General features: G+C 39.8%; 45 non-coding genes across 45 annotated transcripts; all 45 read right to left on the minus strand.

Moving 5' to 3' along the window:
* Window positions 1-167: 167 nt before the first annotated feature.
* LOC135024565 (U5 spliceosomal RNA) lies at window positions 168-283 on the minus strand. Its single transcript, XR_010221384.1, has one exon. It is a non-coding gene; the product is annotated as a U5 spliceosomal RNA (small nuclear RNA).
* Window positions 284-557: 274 nt separating this feature from the next.
* On the minus strand, window positions 558-673 carry LOC135024376 (U5 spliceosomal RNA). The gene has a single exon (XR_010221201.1). It is a non-coding gene; the product is annotated as a U5 spliceosomal RNA (small nuclear RNA).
* A 274-nt stretch (window positions 674-947) lies between these two features.
* Window positions 948-1,063, minus strand: LOC135024577 (U5 spliceosomal RNA). The gene has a single exon (XR_010221395.1). It is a non-coding gene; the product is annotated as a U5 spliceosomal RNA (small nuclear RNA).
* Window positions 1,064-1,337: 274 nt separating this feature from the next.
* On the minus strand, window positions 1,338-1,453 carry LOC135024529 (U5 spliceosomal RNA). The gene has a single exon (XR_010221347.1). It is a non-coding gene; the product is annotated as a U5 spliceosomal RNA (small nuclear RNA).
* A 274-nt stretch (window positions 1,454-1,727) lies between these two features.
* Window positions 1,728-1,843, minus strand: LOC135024510 (U5 spliceosomal RNA). Its single transcript, XR_010221329.1, has one exon. It is a non-coding gene; the product is annotated as a U5 spliceosomal RNA (small nuclear RNA).
* A 274-nt stretch (window positions 1,844-2,117) lies between these two features.
* On the minus strand, window positions 2,118-2,233 carry LOC135024448 (U5 spliceosomal RNA). The gene has a single exon (XR_010221270.1). It is a non-coding gene; the product is annotated as a U5 spliceosomal RNA (small nuclear RNA).
* A 274-nt stretch (window positions 2,234-2,507) lies between these two features.
* On the minus strand, window positions 2,508-2,623 carry LOC135024592 (U5 spliceosomal RNA). The gene has a single exon (XR_010221410.1). It is a non-coding gene; the product is annotated as a U5 spliceosomal RNA (small nuclear RNA).
* A 274-nt stretch (window positions 2,624-2,897) lies between these two features.
* On the minus strand, window positions 2,898-3,013 carry LOC135024847 (U5 spliceosomal RNA). Its single transcript, XR_010221658.1, has one exon. It is a non-coding gene; the product is annotated as a U5 spliceosomal RNA (small nuclear RNA).
* Window positions 3,014-3,299: 286 nt separating this feature from the next.
* LOC135024854 (U5 spliceosomal RNA) lies at window positions 3,300-3,415 on the minus strand. Its single transcript, XR_010221665.1, has one exon. It is a non-coding gene; the product is annotated as a U5 spliceosomal RNA (small nuclear RNA).
* Window positions 3,416-3,685: 270 nt separating this feature from the next.
* On the minus strand, window positions 3,686-3,801 carry LOC135024642 (U5 spliceosomal RNA). Its single transcript, XR_010221456.1, has one exon. It is a non-coding gene; the product is annotated as a U5 spliceosomal RNA (small nuclear RNA).
* A 286-nt stretch (window positions 3,802-4,087) lies between these two features.
* Window positions 4,088-4,203, minus strand: LOC135024684 (U5 spliceosomal RNA). The gene has a single exon (XR_010221497.1). It is a non-coding gene; the product is annotated as a U5 spliceosomal RNA (small nuclear RNA).
* A 271-nt stretch (window positions 4,204-4,474) lies between these two features.
* On the minus strand, window positions 4,475-4,590 carry LOC135024882 (U5 spliceosomal RNA). The gene has a single exon (XR_010221693.1). It is a non-coding gene; the product is annotated as a U5 spliceosomal RNA (small nuclear RNA).
* Window positions 4,591-4,861: 271 nt separating this feature from the next.
* On the minus strand, window positions 4,862-4,977 carry LOC135024933 (U5 spliceosomal RNA). Its single transcript, XR_010221743.1, has one exon. It is a non-coding gene; the product is annotated as a U5 spliceosomal RNA (small nuclear RNA).
* A 274-nt stretch (window positions 4,978-5,251) lies between these two features.
* On the minus strand, window positions 5,252-5,367 carry LOC135024481 (U5 spliceosomal RNA). The gene has a single exon (XR_010221302.1). It is a non-coding gene; the product is annotated as a U5 spliceosomal RNA (small nuclear RNA).
* Window positions 5,368-5,641: 274 nt separating this feature from the next.
* LOC135024813 (U5 spliceosomal RNA) lies at window positions 5,642-5,757 on the minus strand. The gene has a single exon (XR_010221626.1). It is a non-coding gene; the product is annotated as a U5 spliceosomal RNA (small nuclear RNA).
* A 274-nt stretch (window positions 5,758-6,031) lies between these two features.
* Window positions 6,032-6,147, minus strand: LOC135024806 (U5 spliceosomal RNA). The gene has a single exon (XR_010221618.1). It is a non-coding gene; the product is annotated as a U5 spliceosomal RNA (small nuclear RNA).
* Window positions 6,148-6,421: 274 nt separating this feature from the next.
* On the minus strand, window positions 6,422-6,537 carry LOC135024663 (U5 spliceosomal RNA). Its single transcript, XR_010221477.1, has one exon. It is a non-coding gene; the product is annotated as a U5 spliceosomal RNA (small nuclear RNA).
* A 274-nt stretch (window positions 6,538-6,811) lies between these two features.
* LOC135024457 (U5 spliceosomal RNA) lies at window positions 6,812-6,927 on the minus strand. Its single transcript, XR_010221279.1, has one exon. It is a non-coding gene; the product is annotated as a U5 spliceosomal RNA (small nuclear RNA).
* A 274-nt stretch (window positions 6,928-7,201) lies between these two features.
* On the minus strand, window positions 7,202-7,317 carry LOC135024579 (U5 spliceosomal RNA). The gene has a single exon (XR_010221397.1). It is a non-coding gene; the product is annotated as a U5 spliceosomal RNA (small nuclear RNA).
* Window positions 7,318-7,591: 274 nt separating this feature from the next.
* Window positions 7,592-7,707, minus strand: LOC135024530 (U5 spliceosomal RNA). The gene has a single exon (XR_010221348.1). It is a non-coding gene; the product is annotated as a U5 spliceosomal RNA (small nuclear RNA).
* A 274-nt stretch (window positions 7,708-7,981) lies between these two features.
* LOC135024982 (U5 spliceosomal RNA) lies at window positions 7,982-8,097 on the minus strand. The gene has a single exon (XR_010221790.1). It is a non-coding gene; the product is annotated as a U5 spliceosomal RNA (small nuclear RNA).
* Window positions 8,098-8,371: 274 nt separating this feature from the next.
* On the minus strand, window positions 8,372-8,487 carry LOC135024449 (U5 spliceosomal RNA). Its single transcript, XR_010221271.1, has one exon. It is a non-coding gene; the product is annotated as a U5 spliceosomal RNA (small nuclear RNA).
* Window positions 8,488-8,761: 274 nt separating this feature from the next.
* LOC135024580 (U5 spliceosomal RNA) lies at window positions 8,762-8,877 on the minus strand. Its single transcript, XR_010221398.1, has one exon. It is a non-coding gene; the product is annotated as a U5 spliceosomal RNA (small nuclear RNA).
* A 274-nt stretch (window positions 8,878-9,151) lies between these two features.
* On the minus strand, window positions 9,152-9,267 carry LOC135024848 (U5 spliceosomal RNA). Its single transcript, XR_010221659.1, has one exon. It is a non-coding gene; the product is annotated as a U5 spliceosomal RNA (small nuclear RNA).
* Window positions 9,268-9,541: 274 nt separating this feature from the next.
* Window positions 9,542-9,657, minus strand: LOC135025072 (U5 spliceosomal RNA). Its single transcript, XR_010221878.1, has one exon. It is a non-coding gene; the product is annotated as a U5 spliceosomal RNA (small nuclear RNA).
* A 286-nt stretch (window positions 9,658-9,943) lies between these two features.
* On the minus strand, window positions 9,944-10,059 carry LOC135024606 (U5 spliceosomal RNA). The gene has a single exon (XR_010221420.1). It is a non-coding gene; the product is annotated as a U5 spliceosomal RNA (small nuclear RNA).
* Window positions 10,060-10,330: 271 nt separating this feature from the next.
* Window positions 10,331-10,446, minus strand: LOC135024894 (U5 spliceosomal RNA). Its single transcript, XR_010221705.1, has one exon. It is a non-coding gene; the product is annotated as a U5 spliceosomal RNA (small nuclear RNA).
* A 270-nt stretch (window positions 10,447-10,716) lies between these two features.
* On the minus strand, window positions 10,717-10,832 carry LOC135024667 (U5 spliceosomal RNA). The gene has a single exon (XR_010221481.1). It is a non-coding gene; the product is annotated as a U5 spliceosomal RNA (small nuclear RNA).
* A 286-nt stretch (window positions 10,833-11,118) lies between these two features.
* Window positions 11,119-11,234, minus strand: LOC135024841 (U5 spliceosomal RNA). Its single transcript, XR_010221652.1, has one exon. It is a non-coding gene; the product is annotated as a U5 spliceosomal RNA (small nuclear RNA).
* A 270-nt stretch (window positions 11,235-11,504) lies between these two features.
* Window positions 11,505-11,620, minus strand: LOC135024883 (U5 spliceosomal RNA). Its single transcript, XR_010221694.1, has one exon. It is a non-coding gene; the product is annotated as a U5 spliceosomal RNA (small nuclear RNA).
* Window positions 11,621-11,891: 271 nt separating this feature from the next.
* On the minus strand, window positions 11,892-12,007 carry LOC135025008 (U5 spliceosomal RNA). The gene has a single exon (XR_010221815.1). It is a non-coding gene; the product is annotated as a U5 spliceosomal RNA (small nuclear RNA).
* Window positions 12,008-12,281: 274 nt separating this feature from the next.
* On the minus strand, window positions 12,282-12,397 carry LOC135024511 (U5 spliceosomal RNA). Its single transcript, XR_010221330.1, has one exon. It is a non-coding gene; the product is annotated as a U5 spliceosomal RNA (small nuclear RNA).
* A 274-nt stretch (window positions 12,398-12,671) lies between these two features.
* LOC135024451 (U5 spliceosomal RNA) lies at window positions 12,672-12,787 on the minus strand. The gene has a single exon (XR_010221273.1). It is a non-coding gene; the product is annotated as a U5 spliceosomal RNA (small nuclear RNA).
* Window positions 12,788-13,061: 274 nt separating this feature from the next.
* On the minus strand, window positions 13,062-13,177 carry LOC135024581 (U5 spliceosomal RNA). The gene has a single exon (XR_010221399.1). It is a non-coding gene; the product is annotated as a U5 spliceosomal RNA (small nuclear RNA).
* A 274-nt stretch (window positions 13,178-13,451) lies between these two features.
* LOC135024849 (U5 spliceosomal RNA) lies at window positions 13,452-13,567 on the minus strand. Its single transcript, XR_010221660.1, has one exon. It is a non-coding gene; the product is annotated as a U5 spliceosomal RNA (small nuclear RNA).
* A 274-nt stretch (window positions 13,568-13,841) lies between these two features.
* On the minus strand, window positions 13,842-13,957 carry LOC135025073 (U5 spliceosomal RNA). The gene has a single exon (XR_010221879.1). It is a non-coding gene; the product is annotated as a U5 spliceosomal RNA (small nuclear RNA).
* A 286-nt stretch (window positions 13,958-14,243) lies between these two features.
* Window positions 14,244-14,359, minus strand: LOC135024607 (U5 spliceosomal RNA). Its single transcript, XR_010221421.1, has one exon. It is a non-coding gene; the product is annotated as a U5 spliceosomal RNA (small nuclear RNA).
* Window positions 14,360-14,630: 271 nt separating this feature from the next.
* Window positions 14,631-14,746, minus strand: LOC135024895 (U5 spliceosomal RNA). Its single transcript, XR_010221706.1, has one exon. It is a non-coding gene; the product is annotated as a U5 spliceosomal RNA (small nuclear RNA).
* A 271-nt stretch (window positions 14,747-15,017) lies between these two features.
* Window positions 15,018-15,133, minus strand: LOC135024896 (U5 spliceosomal RNA). The gene has a single exon (XR_010221707.1). It is a non-coding gene; the product is annotated as a U5 spliceosomal RNA (small nuclear RNA).
* Window positions 15,134-15,407: 274 nt separating this feature from the next.
* Window positions 15,408-15,523, minus strand: LOC135024512 (U5 spliceosomal RNA). The gene has a single exon (XR_010221331.1). It is a non-coding gene; the product is annotated as a U5 spliceosomal RNA (small nuclear RNA).
* A 274-nt stretch (window positions 15,524-15,797) lies between these two features.
* Window positions 15,798-15,913, minus strand: LOC135024452 (U5 spliceosomal RNA). Its single transcript, XR_010221274.1, has one exon. It is a non-coding gene; the product is annotated as a U5 spliceosomal RNA (small nuclear RNA).
* A 274-nt stretch (window positions 15,914-16,187) lies between these two features.
* On the minus strand, window positions 16,188-16,303 carry LOC135024582 (U5 spliceosomal RNA). The gene has a single exon (XR_010221400.1). It is a non-coding gene; the product is annotated as a U5 spliceosomal RNA (small nuclear RNA).
* Window positions 16,304-16,577: 274 nt separating this feature from the next.
* On the minus strand, window positions 16,578-16,693 carry LOC135024850 (U5 spliceosomal RNA). The gene has a single exon (XR_010221661.1). It is a non-coding gene; the product is annotated as a U5 spliceosomal RNA (small nuclear RNA).
* A 274-nt stretch (window positions 16,694-16,967) lies between these two features.
* LOC135025074 (U5 spliceosomal RNA) lies at window positions 16,968-17,083 on the minus strand. Its single transcript, XR_010221880.1, has one exon. It is a non-coding gene; the product is annotated as a U5 spliceosomal RNA (small nuclear RNA).
* A 286-nt stretch (window positions 17,084-17,369) lies between these two features.
* LOC135024608 (U5 spliceosomal RNA) lies at window positions 17,370-17,485 on the minus strand. The gene has a single exon (XR_010221422.1). It is a non-coding gene; the product is annotated as a U5 spliceosomal RNA (small nuclear RNA).
* Window positions 17,486-17,511: the final 26 nt, after the last annotated feature.

Genomic DNA, 17,511 nt, shown 5'->3' on the forward strand with positions numbered 1-17,511 from the left:
CTTGCTATAAGCATGGTTTGTACTCTTTTCCATGTGCTCCCTGATCTTTCAAGCAAGTAGCATGGTCAAGAAAGCTCTGTTTTAAAAGAAATAGACATTTACTGCCATTTCTATGTAAATGAGCTTACATTAAAGCACACTCGTTCTATCTTTAAACCGATAAAAGAAACCCCAATAAGAGGGGGCATGCAAAAATTGAGATAAAACTCAGTTTTGCTCCTATCCACAGAAATCTTTAGTAAAAGGCGATAGATTTGTTTGTTCTGAAGAGAAACCAGAGCATGACCAAGATTCCACCTGTCACCTGAGTGCCATGCCAGCAGTCCTCATTCAGATCAAAGTAAGCACCCAATTTGAAAGAAAGAAAGCAGATTTCTCACCTGGCTTCCCCTTGCTATAAGCATGGTTTGTACTCTTTTCCATGTGCTCCCTGATCTTTCAAGCAAGTAGCATGGTCAAGAAAGTTCTGTTTGAAAAGAAACAAACATTTGCTGTCATTTCTATGCAAATGAGCTTACATTAAAGCACACTCCTTCTATCTTTAAACCAATAAAAGAAACCTCAATAAGATGGGGCATGCAAAAATTGAGATAAAACTCAGTTTTGCTCCTCTCCACGGAAATCTTTAGTTTAAGGCGAAAGATTTGTTCGTTATGAAGAGAAACCAGAGCATGACCAAGATTCCACCTGTCGCCTGAGTGCCATGCCAGCAGTCCTCATTCAGCTCAAAGTGAGCACCCAATTTGAAAGAAAGAAAGCAGATTTCTCACCTGGCTTCCCCTTGCTATAAGCATGGTTTGTACTCTTTTCCATGTGCTCCCTGATCTTTCAAGCAATTAGTATGGTCAAGAAAGTTCTGTTTGAAGAGAAACAGACATTTACTGTCATTTCTATGCAAATGAGCTTACATTAAAGCACACTCCTTCTATCTTTAAACCAATAAAAGAAACCTCAATAAGATGGGGCATGCAAAAATTGAGATAAAACTCAGTTTTGCTCCTCTCCACCGAAATCTTTAGTTTAAGGCGAAAGATTTGTTCGTTCTGAGGAGAAACCAGAGCATGACCAAGATTCCACCTGTCGCCTGAGTGCCATGCCAGCAGTCCTCATTCAGCTCAAAGTGAGCACCCAATTTGAAAGAAAGAAAGCAGATTTCTCACCCAGCTTCCCCTTGCTATAAGCATGATTTGTACTCTTTGCCATGTGCTCCCAGATCTTTCAAGCGATTAGTATGGTTAAGAAAGTTCTGTTTTAATAGAAACAGACATTTACTGTCATTTCTATGCAAATGAGCTTACATTAAAGCACACTCATTCTATCTTTAAACCGATACAATAAAACCCAATAAGATGGGGCATGCAAAAATTGAGACAAAACTCAGTTTGGCTCTTCTCCACAGAAATCTTTAGTAAAAGGCGAAAGATTTGTTAGTTCTGAAGAGAAACCAGAGCATGACCAAGATTCCACCTGTCGCCTGAGTGCCATGCCAGCAGTCCTCATTCAGCTCAAAGTGAGCACCCAATTTGAAAGAAAGAAAGCAGATTTCTCACCTGGCTTCCCCTTGCTATAAGCATGGTTTGTACTCTTTTCCATGTGCTCCCTGATCTTTCAAGCAAGTAGCATGGTCAAGAAAGCTCTGTTTTAAAAGAAATAGACATTTACTGCCATTTCTATGTAAATGAGCTTACATTAAAGCACACTCGTTCTATCTTTAAACCGATAAAAGAAACCCCAATAAGAGGGGGCATGCAAAAATTGAGATAAAACTCAGTTTTGCTCCTCTCCACAGAAATCTTTAGTAAAAGGCGATAGATTTGTTTGTTCTGAAGAGAAACCAGAGCATGACCAAGATTCCACCTGTCACCTGAGTGCCATGCCAGCAGTCCTCATTCAGATCAAAGTAAGCACCCAATTTGAAAGAAAGAAAGCAGATTTCTCACCTGGCTTCCCCTTGCTATAAGCATGGTTTGTACTCTTTTCCATGTGCTCCCTGATCTTTCAAGCAAGTAGCATGGTCAAGAAAGTTCTGTTTGAAAAGAAACAAACATTTGCTGTCATTTCTATGCAAATGAGCTTACATTAAAGCACACTCCTTCTATCTTTAAACCAATAAAAGAAACCTCAATAAGATGGGGCATGCAAAAATTGAGATAAAACTCAGTTTTGCTCCTCTCCACGGAAATCTTTAGTTTAAGGCGAAAGATTTGTTCGTTCTGAAGAGAAACCAGAGCATGACCAAGATTCCACCTGTCGCCTGAGTGCCATGCCAGCAGTCCTCATTCAGCTCAAAGTGAGCACCCAATTTGAAAGAAAGAAAGCAGATTTCTCACCTGGCTTCCCCTTGCTATAAGCATGGTTTGTACTCTTTTCCATGTGCTCCCTGATCTTTCAAGCAATTAGTATGGTCAAGAAAGTTCTGTTTGAAGAGAAACAGACATTTACTGTCATTTCTATGCAAATGAGCTTACATTAAAGCACACTCCTTCTATCTTTAAACCAATAAAAGAAACCTCAATAAGATGGGGCATGCACAAATTGAGATAAAACTCAGTTTTGCTCCTCTCCACCGAAATCTTTAGTTTAAGGCGAAAGATTTGTTCGTTCTGAGGAGAAACCAGAGCATGACCAAGATTCCACCTGTCGCCTGAGTGCCATGCCAGCAGTCCTCATTCAGCTCAAAGTGAGCACCCAATTTGAAAGAAAGAAAGCAGATTTCTCACCAGGCTTCCCCTTGCTATAAGCATGGTTTGTACTCTTTGCCATGTGCTCCCAGATCTTTCAAGCGATTAGTATGGTTAAGAAAGTTCTGTTTTAAAAGAAACAGACATTTACTGTCATTTCTATGCAAATGAGCTTACATTAAAGCACACTCGTTCTATCTTTAAACCGATAAAAGAAACCCCAATAAGATGGGGCATGCAAAAATTGAGATAAAACTCAGTTTTGCTCCTCTCCACGGAAATCTTTAGTAAAAGGTGAAAGATTTGTTTGTTCTGAAGAGAAACCAGAGCATGACCAAGATTCCACCTGTCACCTGAGTGCCATGCCAGCAGTCCTCATTCAGCTCAAAGTGAGCACCCAATTTGAAAGAAAGAAAGCAGATTTCTCACCTGGCTTCCCCTTGCTATAAGCATGGTTTGTACTCTTTTCCATGTGCTCCCTGATCTTTCAAGCAATTAGTATGGTCAAGAAAGTTCTGTTTGAAGAGAAACAGACATTTACTGTCATTGTTATGCAAATAAACTTACATTAAAGCTACCAAGAAAGCACACTCGTTCTGTCTTTAAACTGATAAAAGAAACCCCAGTAATATAGGGCATGCAAAAATTGAGATAAAACTCAGTTTTGCTCCTCTCCACGGAAATCTTTAGTAAAAGGCGAAAAATTTATTTGTTCTGAAGAGAAACCAGAGCATGACCAAGATTCCTCCTGTCGCCTGAGTGCCATGCCAGCAGTCCTCATTCAGCTCAAAGTGAGCGCCCAATTTGAAAGAAAGCAGATTTCTCACCTGGCTTCCCCTTGCTATAAGCATGGTTTGTACTCTTTTCCATGTGCTCCCAGATCTTTCAAGCAATTAGTATATTCAAGAAAGTTCTGTTTGAAAATAAACAGACATTTACTGTCATTTCTATGCAAATGAGCTTACATTAAAGCACACTCGTTCCATCTTTAAACCGATAAAATAAAACCCAATAAGATGGGGCATGCAAAAATTGAGATAAAACTCAGTTTTGCTCCTCTCCACGGAAATCTTTAGTAAAAGGCGAAAGATTTGTTCGTTCTGAAGAGAAACCAGAGCATGACCAAGATTCCACCTGTCGCCTGAGTGCCATGCCAGCAGTCCTCATTCAGCTCAAAGTGAGCACCCAATTTGAAAGAAAGAAAGCAGATTTCTCACCAGGCTTCCCCTTGCTATAAGCATGGTTTGTACTCTTTGCCATGTGCTCCCAGATCTTTCAAGCAATTAGTATGGTCAAGAAAGTTCTTTTTGAAAAGAAACAGGCATTTACTGTCATTGTTATGCAAATAAACTTACATTAAAGCTACCAAGAAAGCACACTCGTTCTATCTTTAAACTGATAAAAGAAACCCCAATAATATGGGGCATGCAAAAATTGCGATAAAACTCAATTTTGCTCCTCTCCACGGAAATCTTTAGTAAAAGGCGAAAGATTTATTCGTTAAGAAGAGAAACCAGAGCATGACCAAGATTCCTCCTGTCGCCTGAGTGCCAAGCCAGCAGTCCTCATTCAGCTCAAAGTGAGCGCCCAATTTGAAAGAAAGCAGATTTCTCACCTGGCTTCCCCTTGCTATAAGCATGGTTTGTACTCTTTGCCATGTGCTCCCAGATCTTTCAAGCTAGTAGCATGGTCAAGAAAGTTCTGTTTGAAAAGAAACAAACATTTACTGTCATTTTTTATGCAAATGAGCTTACATTAAAGCACACTCGTTCTATATTTAAACCAATAAAAGAAACCTCAATAAGATGGGGCATGCAAAAATTGAGATAAAACTCAGTTTTGCTCCTCTCCACGGAAATCTTTAATAAAAGGCGAAAGATTTGTTCGTTCTGAAGAGAAACCAGAGCATGACCAAGATTCCACCTGTCGCCTGAGTGCCATGCCAGCAGTCCTCATTCAGCTCAAAGTGAGCGCCCAATTTGAAAGAAAGCAGATTTCTCACCTGGCTTCCCCTTGCTATAAGCATGGTTTGTACTCTTTGCCATGTGCTCCCAGATCTTTCAAGCTAGTAGCATGGTCAAGAAAGTTCTGTTTGAAAAGAAACAAACATTTACTGTCATTTTTTATGCAAATGAGCTTACATTAAAGCACACTCGTTCTATATTTAAACCAATAAAAGAAACCTCATTAAGACGGGGTATACAAAAATTGAGATAAAACTCAGTTTTGCTCCTCTCCACGGAAATCTTTAGTAAAAGGCGAAAAATTTATTTGTTCTGAAGAGAAACCAGAGCATGACCAAGATTCCATCTGTCGCCTGAGTGCCAAGCCAGCAGTCCTCATTCAGCTTAAAGTGAGCACCCAATTTGAAAGAAAGAAAGCAGATTTCTCACCAGGCTTCCCCTTGCTATAAGCATGGTTTGTACTCTTTTCCATGTGCTCCCTGATCTTTCAAGCAAGTAGCATGGTCAAGAAAGTTCTGTTTGAAAAGAAACAAACATTTGCTGTCATTTCTATGCAAATGAGCTTACATTAAAGCACACTCGTTCTATCTTTAAACCAATAAAAGAAACCTCATTAAGATAGGGCATGCAAAAATTGAGATAAAACTCAGTTTTGCTCCTCTCCACGGAAATCTTTAATAAAATGCGAAAGATTTGTTCGTTCTGAAGAGAAACCAGAGCATGACCAAGATTCCACCTGTCACCTGAGTGCCATGCCAGCATTCCTCATTCAGCTCAAAGTGAGCACCCAATTTGAAAGATAGAAAGCAGATTTCTCACCTGGCTTCCCCTTGCTATAAGCATGGTTTGTACTCTTTTCCATGTGCTCCCTGATCTTTCAAGCAATTAGTATGGTCAAGTAAGTTCTGTTTGAAAAGAAACAGACATTTACTGTCATTTCTATGCAAATGAGCTTACATTAAAGCACACTTGTTCTATCTTTAAACCGATAAAAGAAACCCCAATAAGATGGGGCATGCAAAAATTGAGATAAAACTCAGTTTTGCTCCTTTTCACGGAAATCTTTAGTAAAAGGCGAAAGATTTGTATGTTCTGAAGAGAAACCAGAGCATGACCAAGATTCCACCTGTCGCCTGAGTGCCATGCCAGCAGTCCTCATTCAGCTCAAAGTGAGCACCCAATTTGAAAGAAAGAAAGCAGATTTCTCACCTGGCTTCCCCTTGCTATAAGCATGGTTTGTACTCTTTTCCATGTGCTCCCTGATCTTTCAAGCAATTAGTATGGTCAAGTAAGTTCTGTTTGAAAAGAAACAGACATTTACTGTCATTTCTATGCAAATGAGCTTACATTAAAGCACACTTGTTCTATCTTTAAACCGATAAAAGAAACCCCAATAAGATGGGGCATGCAAAAATTGAGATAAAACTCAGTTTTGCTCCTCTCCACAGAAATCTTTAGTAAAAGGCGAAAGATTTGTTTGTTCTGAAGAGAAACCAGAGCATGACCAAGATTCCACCTGTCACCTGAGTGCCATGCCAGCAGTCCTCATTCAGCTTAAAGTGAGCACCCAATTTGAAAGAAAGAAAGCAGATTTCTCACCTGGCTTCCCCTTGCTATAAGCATGGTTTGTACTCATTTCCATGTGCTCCCTGATCTTTCAAGCAAGTAGCATGGCCAAGAAAGTTCTGTTTGAAAAGAAACAAACATTTGCTGTCATTTCTATACAAATGAGCTTACATTAAAGCACACTCGTTCTATCTTTAAACCAATAAAAGAAACCTCAATAAGATGGGGCATGCAAAAATTGAGATAAAACTCAGTTTTGCTTCTCTCCACGGAAATCTTTAGTAAAAGGCGAAAGATTTGTTCGTTCTGAAGAGAAACCAGAGCATGACAAAGATTCCACCTGTCGCCTGAGTGCCATGCCAGCAGTCCTCATTCAGCTCAAAGTGAGCACCCAATTTGAAAGAAAGAAAGCAGATTTCTCACCCAGCTTCCCCTTGCTATAAGCATGGTTTGTACTATTTGCCATGTGCTCCCAGATCTTTCAAGCGATTAGTATGGTTAAGAAAGTTCTGTTTTAATAGAAACAGACATTTACTGTCATTTCTATGCAAATGAGCTTACATTAAAGCACACTCATTCTATCTTTAAACCAATAAAAGAAACCTCAATAAGATGGGGCATGCAAAAATTGAGATAAAACTCAGTTTTGCTCCTCTCCACGGAAATCTTTAGTTTAAGGCAAAAGATTTGTTCGTTCTGAAGAGAAACCAGAGCATGACCAAGATTCCACCTGTCGCCTGAGTGCCATGCCAGCAGTCCTCATTCAGCTCAAAGTGAGCACCCAATTTGAAAGAAAGAAAGCAGATTTCTCACCTGGCTTCCCCTTGCTATAAGCATGGTTTGTACTCTTTTCCATGTGCTCCCTGATCTTTCAAGCAATTAGTATGGTCAAGAAAGTTCTGTTTGAAGAGAAACAGACATTTACTGTCATTTCTATGCAAATGAGCTTACATTAAAGCACACTCCTTCTATCTTTAAACCAATAAAAGAAACCTCAATAAGATGGGGCATGCAAAAATTGAGATAAAACTCAGTTTTGCTCCTCTCCACCGAAATCTTTAGTTTAAGGCGAAAGATTTGTTCGTTCTGAGGAGAAACCAGAGCATGACCAAGATTCCACCTGTCGCCTGAGTGCCATGCCAGCAGTCCTCATTCAGCTCAAAGTGAGCACCCAATTTGAAAGAAAGAAAGCAGATTTCTCACCCAGCTTCCCCTTGCTATAAGCATGGTTTGTACTCTTTGCCATGTGCTCCCAGATCTTTCAAGCGATTAGTATGGTTAAGAAAGTTCTGTTTTAATAGAAACAGACATTTACTGTCATTTCTATGCAAATGAGCTTACATTAAAGCACACTCATTCTATCTTTAAACCGATACAATAAAACCCAATAAGATGGGGCATGCAAAAATTGAGACAAAACTCAGTTTGGCTCTTCTCCACAGAAATCTTTAGTAAAAGGCGAAAGATTTGTTAGTTCTGAAGAGAAACCAGAGCATGACCAAGATTCCACCTGTCGCCTGAGTGCCATGCCAGCAGTCCTCATTCAGCTCAAAGTGAGCACCCAATTTGAAAGAAAGAAAGCAGATTTCTCACCTGGCTTCCCCTTGCTATAAGCATGGTTTGTACTCTTTTCCATGTGCTCCCTGATCTTTCAAGCAAGTAGCATGGTCAAGAAAGCTCTGTTTTAAAAGAAATAGACATTTACTGCCATTTCTATGTAAATGAGCTTACATTAAAGCACACTCGTTCTATCTTTAAACCGATAAAAGAAACCCCAATAAGAGGGGGCATGCAAAAATTGAGATAAAACTCAGTTTTGCTCCTCTCCACAGAAATCTTTAGTAAAAGGCGAAAGATTTGTTTGTTCTGAAGAGAAACCAGAGCATGACCAAGATTCCACCTGTCACCTGAGTGCCATGCCAGCAGTCCTCATTCAGATCAAAGTAAGCACCCAATTTGAAAGAAAGAAAGCAGATTTCTCACCTGGCTTCCCCTTGCTATAAGCATGGTTTGTACTGTTTTCCATGTGCTCCCTGATCTTTCAAGCAAGTAGCATGGTCAAGAAAGTTCTGTTTGAAAAGAAACAAACATTTGCTGTCATTTCTATGCAAATGAGCTTACATTAAAGCACACTCCTTCTATCTTTAAACCAATAAAAGAAACCTCAATAAGATGGGGCATGCAAAAATTGAGATAAAACTCAGTTTTGCTCCTCTCCACGGAAATCTTTAGTTTAAGGCGAAAGATTTGTTCGTTCTGAAGAGAAACCAGAGCATGACCAAGATTCCACCTGTCGCCTGAGTGCCATGCCAGCAGTCCTCATTCAGCTCAAAGTGAGCACCCAATTTGAAAGAAAGAAAGCAGATTTCTCACCTGGCTTCCCCTTGCTATAAGCATGGTTTGTACTCTTTTCCATGTGCTCCCTGATCTTTCAAGCAATTAGTATGGTCAAGAAAGTTCTGTTTGAAGAGAAACAGACATTTACTGTCATTTCTATGCAAATGAGCTTACATTAAAGCACACTCCTTCTATCTTTAAACCAATAAAAGAAACCTCAATAAGATGGGGCATGCAAAAATTGAGATAAAACTCAGTTTTGCTCCTCTCCACCGAAATCTTTAGTTTAAGGCGAAAGATTTGTTCGTTCTGAGGAGAAACCAGAGCATGACCAAGATTCCACCTGTCGCCTGAGTGCCATGCCAGCAGTCCTCATTCAGCTCAAAGTGAGCACCCAATTTGAAAGAAAGAAAGCAGATTTCTCACCAGGCTTCCCCTTGCTATAAGCATGGTTTGTACTCTTTGCCATGTGCTCCCAGATCTTTCAAGCGATTAGTATGGTTAAGAAAGTTCTGTTTTAAAAGAAACAGACATTTACTGTCATTTCTATGCAAATGAGCTTACATTAAAGCACACTCGTTCTATCTTTAAACCGATAAAAGAAACCCCAATAAGATGGGGCATGCAAAAATTGAGATAAAACTCAGTTTTGCTCCTCTCCACGGAAATCTTTAGTAAAAGGTGAAAGATTTGTTTGTTCTGAAGAGAAACCAGAGCATGACCAAGATTCCACCTGTCACCTGAGTGCCATGCCAGCAGTCCTCATTCAGCTCAAAGTGAGCACCCAATTTGAAAGAAAGAAAGCAGATTTCTCACCTGGCTTCCCCTTGCTATAAGCATGGTTTGTACTCTTTTCCATGTGCTCCCTGATCTTTCAAGCAATTAGTATGGTCAAGAAAGTTCTGTTTGAAGAGAAACAGACATTTACTGTCATTTCTATGCAAATGAGCTTACATTAAAGCACACTCGTTCTATCTTTAAACCGATAAAAGAAACCCCAATAAGATGGGGCATGCAAAAATTGAGATAAAACTCAGTTTTGCTCCTCTCCACGGAAATCTTTAATAAAAGGTGAAAGATTTGTTCATTCTGAAGAGAAACCAGAGCATGACCAAGATTCCACCTGTCGCCTGAGTGCCAAGCCAGCTGTCCTCATTCAGCTTAAAGTGAGCACCCAATTTGAAAGAAAGAAAGCAGATTTCTCACCAGGCTTCCCCTTGCTATAAGCATGGTTTGTACTCTTTTCCATGTGCTCCCAGATCTTTCAAGCAATTAGTATGGTCAAGAAAGTTCTTTTTGAAAAGAAACAGGCATTTACTGTCATTGTTATGCAAATAAACTTACATTAAAGCTACCAAGAAAGCACACTCGTTCTGTCTTTAAACTGATAAAAGAAACCCCAGTAATATAGGGCATGCAAAAATTGAGATAAAACTCAGTTTTGCTCCTCTCCACGGAAATCTTTAGTAAAAGGCGAAAGATTTGTTCGTTCTGAAGAGAAACCAGAGCATGACCAAGATTCCTCCTGTCGCCTGAGTGCCATGCCAGCAGTCCTCATTCAGCTCAAAGTGAGCGCCCAATTTGAAAGAAAGCAGATTTCTCACCTGGCTTCCCCTTGCTATAAGCATGGTTTGTACTCTTTGCCATGTGCTCCCAGATCTTTCAAGCTAGTAGCATGGTCAAGAAAGTTCTGTTTGAAAAGAAACAAACATTTACTGTCATTTTTTATGCAAATGAGCTTACATTAAAGCACACTCGTTCTATCTTTAAACCAATAAAAGAAACCTCAATAAGACGGGGTATACAAAAATTGAGATAAAACTCAGTTTTGCTCCTCTCCACGGAAATCTTTAGTAAAAGGCGAAAAATTTATTTGTTCTGAAGAGAAACCAGAGCATGACCAAGATTCCTCCTGTCGCCTGAGTGCCATGCCAGCAGTCCTCATTCAGCTCAAAGTGAGCGCCCAATTTGAAAGAAAGCAGATTTCTCACCTGGCTTCCCCTTGCTATAAGCATGGTTTGTACTCTTTTCCATGTGCTCCCAGATCTTTCAAGCAATTAGTATGTTCAAGAAAGTTCTGTTTGAAAATAAACAGACATTTACTGTCATTTCTATGCAAATGAGCTTACATTAAAGCACACTCGTTCCATCTTTAAACCGATAAAATAAAACCCAATAAGATGGGGCATGCAAAAATTTAGATAAAACTCAGTTTTGCTCCTCTCCACGGAAATCTTTAGTAAAAGGCGAAAGATTTGTTCGTTCTGAAGAGAAACCAGAGCATGACCAAAATTCCACCTGTCGCCTGAGTGCCATGCCAGCAGTCCTCATTCAGCTCAAAGTGAGCACCCAATTTGAAAGAAAGAAAGCAGATTTCTCACCAGGCTTCCCCTTGCTATAAGCATGGTTTGTACTCTTTGCCATGTGCTCCCAGATCTTTCAAGCAATTAGTATGGTCAAGAAAGTTCTTTTTGAAAAGAAACAGGCATTTACTGTCATTGTTATGCAAATAAACTTACATTAAAGCTACCAAGAAAGCACACTCGTTCTATCTTTAAACTGATAAAAGAAACCCCAATAATATGGGGCATGCAAAAATTGCGATAAAACTCAATTTTGCTCCTCTCCACGGAAATCTTTAGTAAAAGACGAAAGATTTATTCGTTAAGAAGAGAAACCAGAGCATGACCAAGATTCCTCCTGTCACCTGAGTGCCAAGCCAGCAGTCCTCATTCAGCTCAAAGTGAGCGCCCAATTTGAAAGAAAGCAGATTTCTCACCTGGCTTCCCTTTGCTATAAGCATGGTTTGTACTGTTTTCCATGTGCTCCCAGATCTTTCAAGCAAGTAGCATGGTCAAGAAAGTTCTGTTTGAAAAGAAACAAACATTTGCTGTCATTTCTATGCAAATGAGCTTACATTAATGCACACTCGTTCTATCTTTAAACCAATAAAAGAAACCTCAATAAGATGGGGCATGCAAAAATTGAGATAAAACTCAGTTTTGCTCCTCTCCACGGAAATCTTTAATAAAAGGCGAAAGATTTGTTCGTTCTGAAGAGAAACCAGAGCATGACCAAGATTCCACCTGTCGCCTGAGTGCCATGCCAGCAGTCCTCATTCAGCTCAAAGTGAGCGCCCAATTTGAAAGAAAGCAGATTTCTCACCTGGCTTCCCCTTGCTATAAGCATGGTTTGTACTCTTTGCCATGTGCTCCCAGATCTTTCAAGCTAGTAGCATGGTCAAGAAAGTTCTGTTTGAAAAGAAACAAACATTTACTGTCATTTTTTATGCAAATGAGCTTACATTAAAGCACACTCGTTCTATATTTAAACCAATAAAAGAAACCTCAATAAGACGGGGCATACAAAAATTGAGATAAAACTCAGTTTTGCTCCTCTCCACGGAAATCTTTAGTAAAAGGCGAAAAATTTATTTGTTCTGAAGAGAAACCAGAGCATGACCAAGATTCCATCTGTCGCCTGAGTGCCAAGCCAGCAGTCCTCATTCAGCTTAAAGTGAGCACCCAATTTGAAAGAAAGAAAGCAGATTTCTCACCAGGCTTCCCCTTGCTATAAGCATGGTTTGTACTCTTTTCCATGTGCTCCCTGATCTTTCAAGCAAGTAGCATGGTCAAGAAAGCTCTGTTTTAAAAGAAATAGACATTTACTGCCATTTCTATGTAAATGAGCTTACATTAAAGCACACTCGTTCTATCTTTAAACCGATAAAAGAAACCCCAATAAGAGGGGGCATGCAAAAATTGAGATAAAACTCAGTTTTGCTCCTCTCCACAGAAATCTTTAGTAAAAGGCGATAGATTTGTTTGTTCTGAAGAGAAACCAGAGCATGACCAAGATTCCACCTGTCACCTGAGTGCCATGCCAGCAGTCCTCATTCAGATCAAAGTAAGCACCCAATTTGAAAGAAAGAAAGCAGATTTCTCACCTGGCTTCCCCTTGCTATAAGCATGGTTTGTACTCTTTTCCATGTGCTCCCTGATCTTTCAAGCAAGTAGCATGGTCAAGAAAGTTCTGTTTGAAAAGAAACAAACATTTGCTGTCATTTCTATGCAAATGAGCTTACATTAAAGCACACTCCTTCTATCTTTAAACCAATAACAGAAACCTCAATAAGATGGGGCATGCAAAAATTGAGATAAAACTCAGTTTTGCTCCTCTCCACGGAAATCTTTAGTTTAAGGCGAAAGATTTGTTCGTTCTGAAGAGAAACCAGAGCATGACCAAGATTCCACCTGTCGCCTGAGTGCCATGCCAGCAGTCCTCATTCAGCTCAAAGTGAGCACCCAATTTGAAAGAAAGAAAGCAGATTTCTCACCTGGCTTCCCCTTGCTATAAGCATGGTTTGTACTCTTTTCCATGTGCTCCCTGATCTTTCAAGCAATTAGTATGGTCAAGAAAGTTCTGTTTGAAGAGAAACAGACATTTACTGTCATTTCTATGCAAATGAGCTTACATTAAAGCACACTCCTTCTATCTTTAAACCAATAAAAGAAACCTCAATAAGATGGGGCATGCAAAAATTGAGATAAAACTCAGTTTTGCTCCTCTCCACCGAAATCTTTAGTTTAAGGCGAAAGATTTGTTCGTTCTGAGGAGAAACCAGAGCATGACCAAGATTCCACCTGTCGCCTGAGTGCCATGCCAGCAGTCCTCATTCAGCTCAAAGTGAGCACCCAATTTGAAAGAAAGAAAGCAGATTTCTCACCAGGCTTCCCCTTGCTATAAGCATGGTTTGTACTCTTTGCCATGTGCTCCCAGATCTTTCAAGCGATTAGTATGGTTAAGAAAGTTCTGTTTTAAAAGAAACAGACATTTACTGTCATTTCTATGCAAATGAGCTTACATTAAAGCACACTCGTTCTATCTTTAAACCGATAAAAAAAACCCCAATAAGATGGGGCATGCAAAAATTGAGATAAAACTCAGTTTTGCTCCTCTCCACGGAAATCTTTAGTAAAAGGTGAAAGATTTGTTTGTTCTGAAGAGAAACCAGAGCATGACCAAGATTCCACCTGTCACCTGAGTGCCATGCCAGCAGTCCTCATTCAGCTCAAAGTGAGCACCCAATTTGAAAGAAAGAAAGCAGATTTCTCACCTGGCTTCCCCTTGCTATAAGCATGGTTTGTACTCTTTTCCATGTGCTCCCTGATCTTTCAAGCAATTAGTATGGTCAAGAAAGTTCTGTTTGAAGAGAAACAGACATTTACTGTCATTTCTATGCAAATGAGCTTACATTAAAGCACACTCGTTCTATCTTTAAACCGATAAAAGAAACCCCAATAAGATGGGGCATGCAAAAATTGAGATAAAACTCAGTTTTGCTCCTCTCCACGGAAATCTTTAATAAAAGGTGAAAGATTTGTTCATTCTGAAGAGAAACCAGAGCATGACCAAGATTCCACCTGTCGCCTGAGTGCCAAGCCAGCTGTCCTCATTCAGCTTAAAGTGAGCACCCAATTTGAAAGAAAGAAAGCAGATTTCTCACCAGGCTTCCCCTTGCTATAAGCATGGTTTGTACTCTTTTCCATGTGCTCCCAGATCTTTCAAGCAATTAGTATGGTCAAGAAAGTTCTTTTTGAAAAGAAACAGGCATTTACTGTCATTGTTATGCAAATAAACTTACATTAAAGCTACCAAGAAAGCACACTCGTTCTGTCTTTAAACTGATAAAAGAAACCCCAGTAATATAGGGCATGCAAAAATTGAGATAAAACTCAGTTTTGCTCCTCTCCACGGAAATCTTTAGTAAAAGGCGAAAGATTTGTTCGTTCTGAAGAGAAACCAGAGCATGACCAAGATTCCTCCTGTCGCCTGAGTGCCATGCCAGCAGTCCTCATTCAGCTCAAAGTGAGCGCCCAATTTGAAAGAAAGCAGATTTCTCACCTGGCTTCCCCTTGCTATAAGCATGGTTTGTACTCTTTGCCATGTGCTCCCAGATCTTTCAAGCTAGTAGCATGGTCAAGAAAGTTCTGTTTGAAAAGAAACAAACATTTACTGTCATTTTTTATGCAAATGAGCTTACATTAAAGCACACTCGTTCTATCTTTAAACCAATAAAAGAAACCTCAATAAGACGGGGTATACAAAAATTGAGATAAAACTCAGTTTTGCTCCTCTCCACGGAAATCTTTAGTAAAAGGCGAAAAATTTATTTGTTCTGAAGAGAAACCAGAGCATGACCAAGATTCCTCCTGTCGCCTGAGTGCCATGCCAGCAGTCCTCATTCAGCTCAAAGTGAGCGCCCAATTTGAAAGAAAGCAGATTTCTCACCTGGCTTCCCCTTGCTATAAGCATGGTTTGTACTCTTTGCCATGTGCTCCCAGATCTTTCAAGCTAGTAGCATGGTCAAGAAAGTTCTGTTTGAAAAGAAACAAACATTTACTGTCATTTTTTATGCAAATGAGCTTACATTAAAGCACACTCGTTCTATCTTTAAACCAATAAAAGAAACCTCAATAAGACGGGGTATACAAAAATTGAGATAAAACTCAGTTTTGCTCCTCTCCACGGAAATCTTTAGTAAAAGGCGAAAAATTTATTTGTTCTGAAGAGAAACCAGAGCATGACCAAGATTCCATCTGTCGCCTGAGTGCCAAGCCAGCAGTCCTCATTCAGCTTAAAGTGAGCACCCAATTTGAAAGAAAGAAAGCAGATTTCTCACCAGGCTTCCCCTTGCTATAAGCATGGTTTGTACTCTTTTCCATGTGCTCCCTGATCTTTCAAGCAAGTAGCATGGTCAAGAAAGCTCTGTTTTAAAAGAAATAGACATTTACTGCCATTTCTATGTAAATGAGCTTACATTAAAGCACACTCGTTCTATCTTTAAACCGATAAAAGAAACCCCAATAAGAGGGGGCATGCAAAAATTGAGATAAAACTCAGTTTTGCTCCTCTCCACAGAAATCTTTAGTAAAAGGCGATAGATTTGTTTGTTCTGAAGAGAAACCAGAGCATGACCAAGATTCCACCTGTCACCTGAGTGCCATGCCAGCAGTCCTCATTCAGATCAAAGTAAGCACCCAATTTGAAAGAAAGAAAGCAGATTTCTCACCTGGCTTCCCCTTGCTATAAGCATGGTTTGTACTCTTTTCCATGTGCTCCCTGATCTTTCAAGCAAGTAGCATGGTCAAGAAAGTTCTGTTTGAAAAGAAACAAACATTTGCTGTCATTTCTATGCAAATGAGCTTACATTAAAGCACACTCCTTCTATCTTTAAACCAATAACAGAAACCTCAATAAGATGGGGCATGCAAAAATTGAGATAAAACTCAGTTTTGCTCCTCTCCACGGAAATCTTTAGTTTAAGGCGAAAGATTTGTTCGTTCTGAAGAGAAACCAGAGCATGACCAAGATTCCACCTGTCGCCTGAGTGCCATGCCAGCAGTCCTCATTCAGCTCAAAGTGAGCACCCAATTTGAAAGAAAGAAAGCAGATTTCTCACCTGGCTTCCCCTTGCTATAAGCATGGTTTGTACTCTTTTCCATGTGCTCCCTGATCTTTCAAGCAATTAGTATGGTCAAGAAAGTTCTGTTTGAAGAGAAACAGACATTTACTGTCATTTCTATGCAAATGAGCTTACATTAAAGCACACTCCTTCTATCTTTAAACCAATAAAAGAAACCTCAATAAGATGGGGCATGCAAAAATTGAGATAAAACTCAGTTTTGCTCCTCTCCACCGAAATCTTTAGTTTAAGGCGAAAGATTTGTTCGTTCTGAGGAGAAACCAGAGCATGACCAAGATTCCACCTGTCGCCTGAGTGCCATGCCAGCAGTCCTCATTCAGCTCAAAGTGAGCACCCAATTTGAAAGAAAGAAAGCAGATTTCTCACCAGGCTTCCCCTTGCTATAAGCATGGTTTGTACTCTTTGCCATGTGCTCCCAGATCTTTCAAGCGATTAGTATGGTTAAGAAAGTTCTGTTTTAAAAGAAACAGACATTTACTGTCATTTCTATGCAAATGAGCTTACATTAAAGCACACTCGTTCTATCTTTAAACCGATAAAAAAAACCCCAATAAGATGGGGCATGCAAAAATTGAGATAAAACTCAGTTTTGCTCCTCTCCACGGAAATCTTTAGTAAAAGGTGAAAGATTTGTTTGTTCTGAAGAGAAACCAGAGCATGACCAAGATTCCACCTGTCACCTGAGTGCCATGCCAGCAGTCCTCATTCAGCTCAAAGTGAGCACCCAATTTGAAAGAAAGAAAGCAGATTTCTCACCTGGCTTCCCCTTGCTATAAGCATGGTTTGTACTCTTTTCCATGTGCTCCCTGATCTTTCAAGCAATTAGTATGGTCAAGAAAGTTCTGTTTGAAGAGAAACAGACATTTACTGTCATTTCTATGCAAATGAGCTTACATTAAAGCACACTCGTTCTATCTTTAAACCGATAAAAGAAACCCCAATAAGATGGGGCATGCAAAAATTGAGATAAAACTCAGTTTTGCTCCTCTCCACGGAAATCTTTAATAAAAGGTGAAAGATTTGTTCATTCTGAAGAGAAACCAGAGCATGACCAAGATTCCACCTGTCGCCTGAGTGCCAAGCCAGCTGTCCTCATTCAGCTTAAAGTGAGCACCCAATTTGAAAGAAAGAAAGCAGATTTCTCACCAGGCTTCCCCTTGCTATAAGCATGGTTTGTACTCTTTTCCATGTGCTCCCAGATCTTTCAAGCAATTAGTATGGTCAAGAAAGTTCTTTTTGAAAAGAAACAGGCATTTACTGTCATTGTTATGCAAATAAACTTACATTAAAGCTACCAAGAAAGCACACTCGTTCTGTCTTTAAACTGATAAAAGAAACCCCAGTAATATAGGGCATGCAAAAATTGAGATAAAACTCAGTTTTGCTCCTCTCCACGGAAATCTTTAGTAAAAGGCGAAAGATTTGTTCGTTCTGAAGAGAAACCAGAGCATGACCAAGATTCCTCCTGTCGCCTGAG

Source organism: Pseudophryne corroboree, unplaced genomic scaffold, assembly GCF_028390025.1.
Source record: "Pseudophryne corroboree isolate aPseCor3 unplaced genomic scaffold, aPseCor3.hap2 scaffold_410, whole genome shotgun sequence".
Lineage (NCBI taxonomy): Eukaryota > Metazoa > Chordata > Amphibia > Anura > Myobatrachidae > Pseudophryne > Pseudophryne corroboree.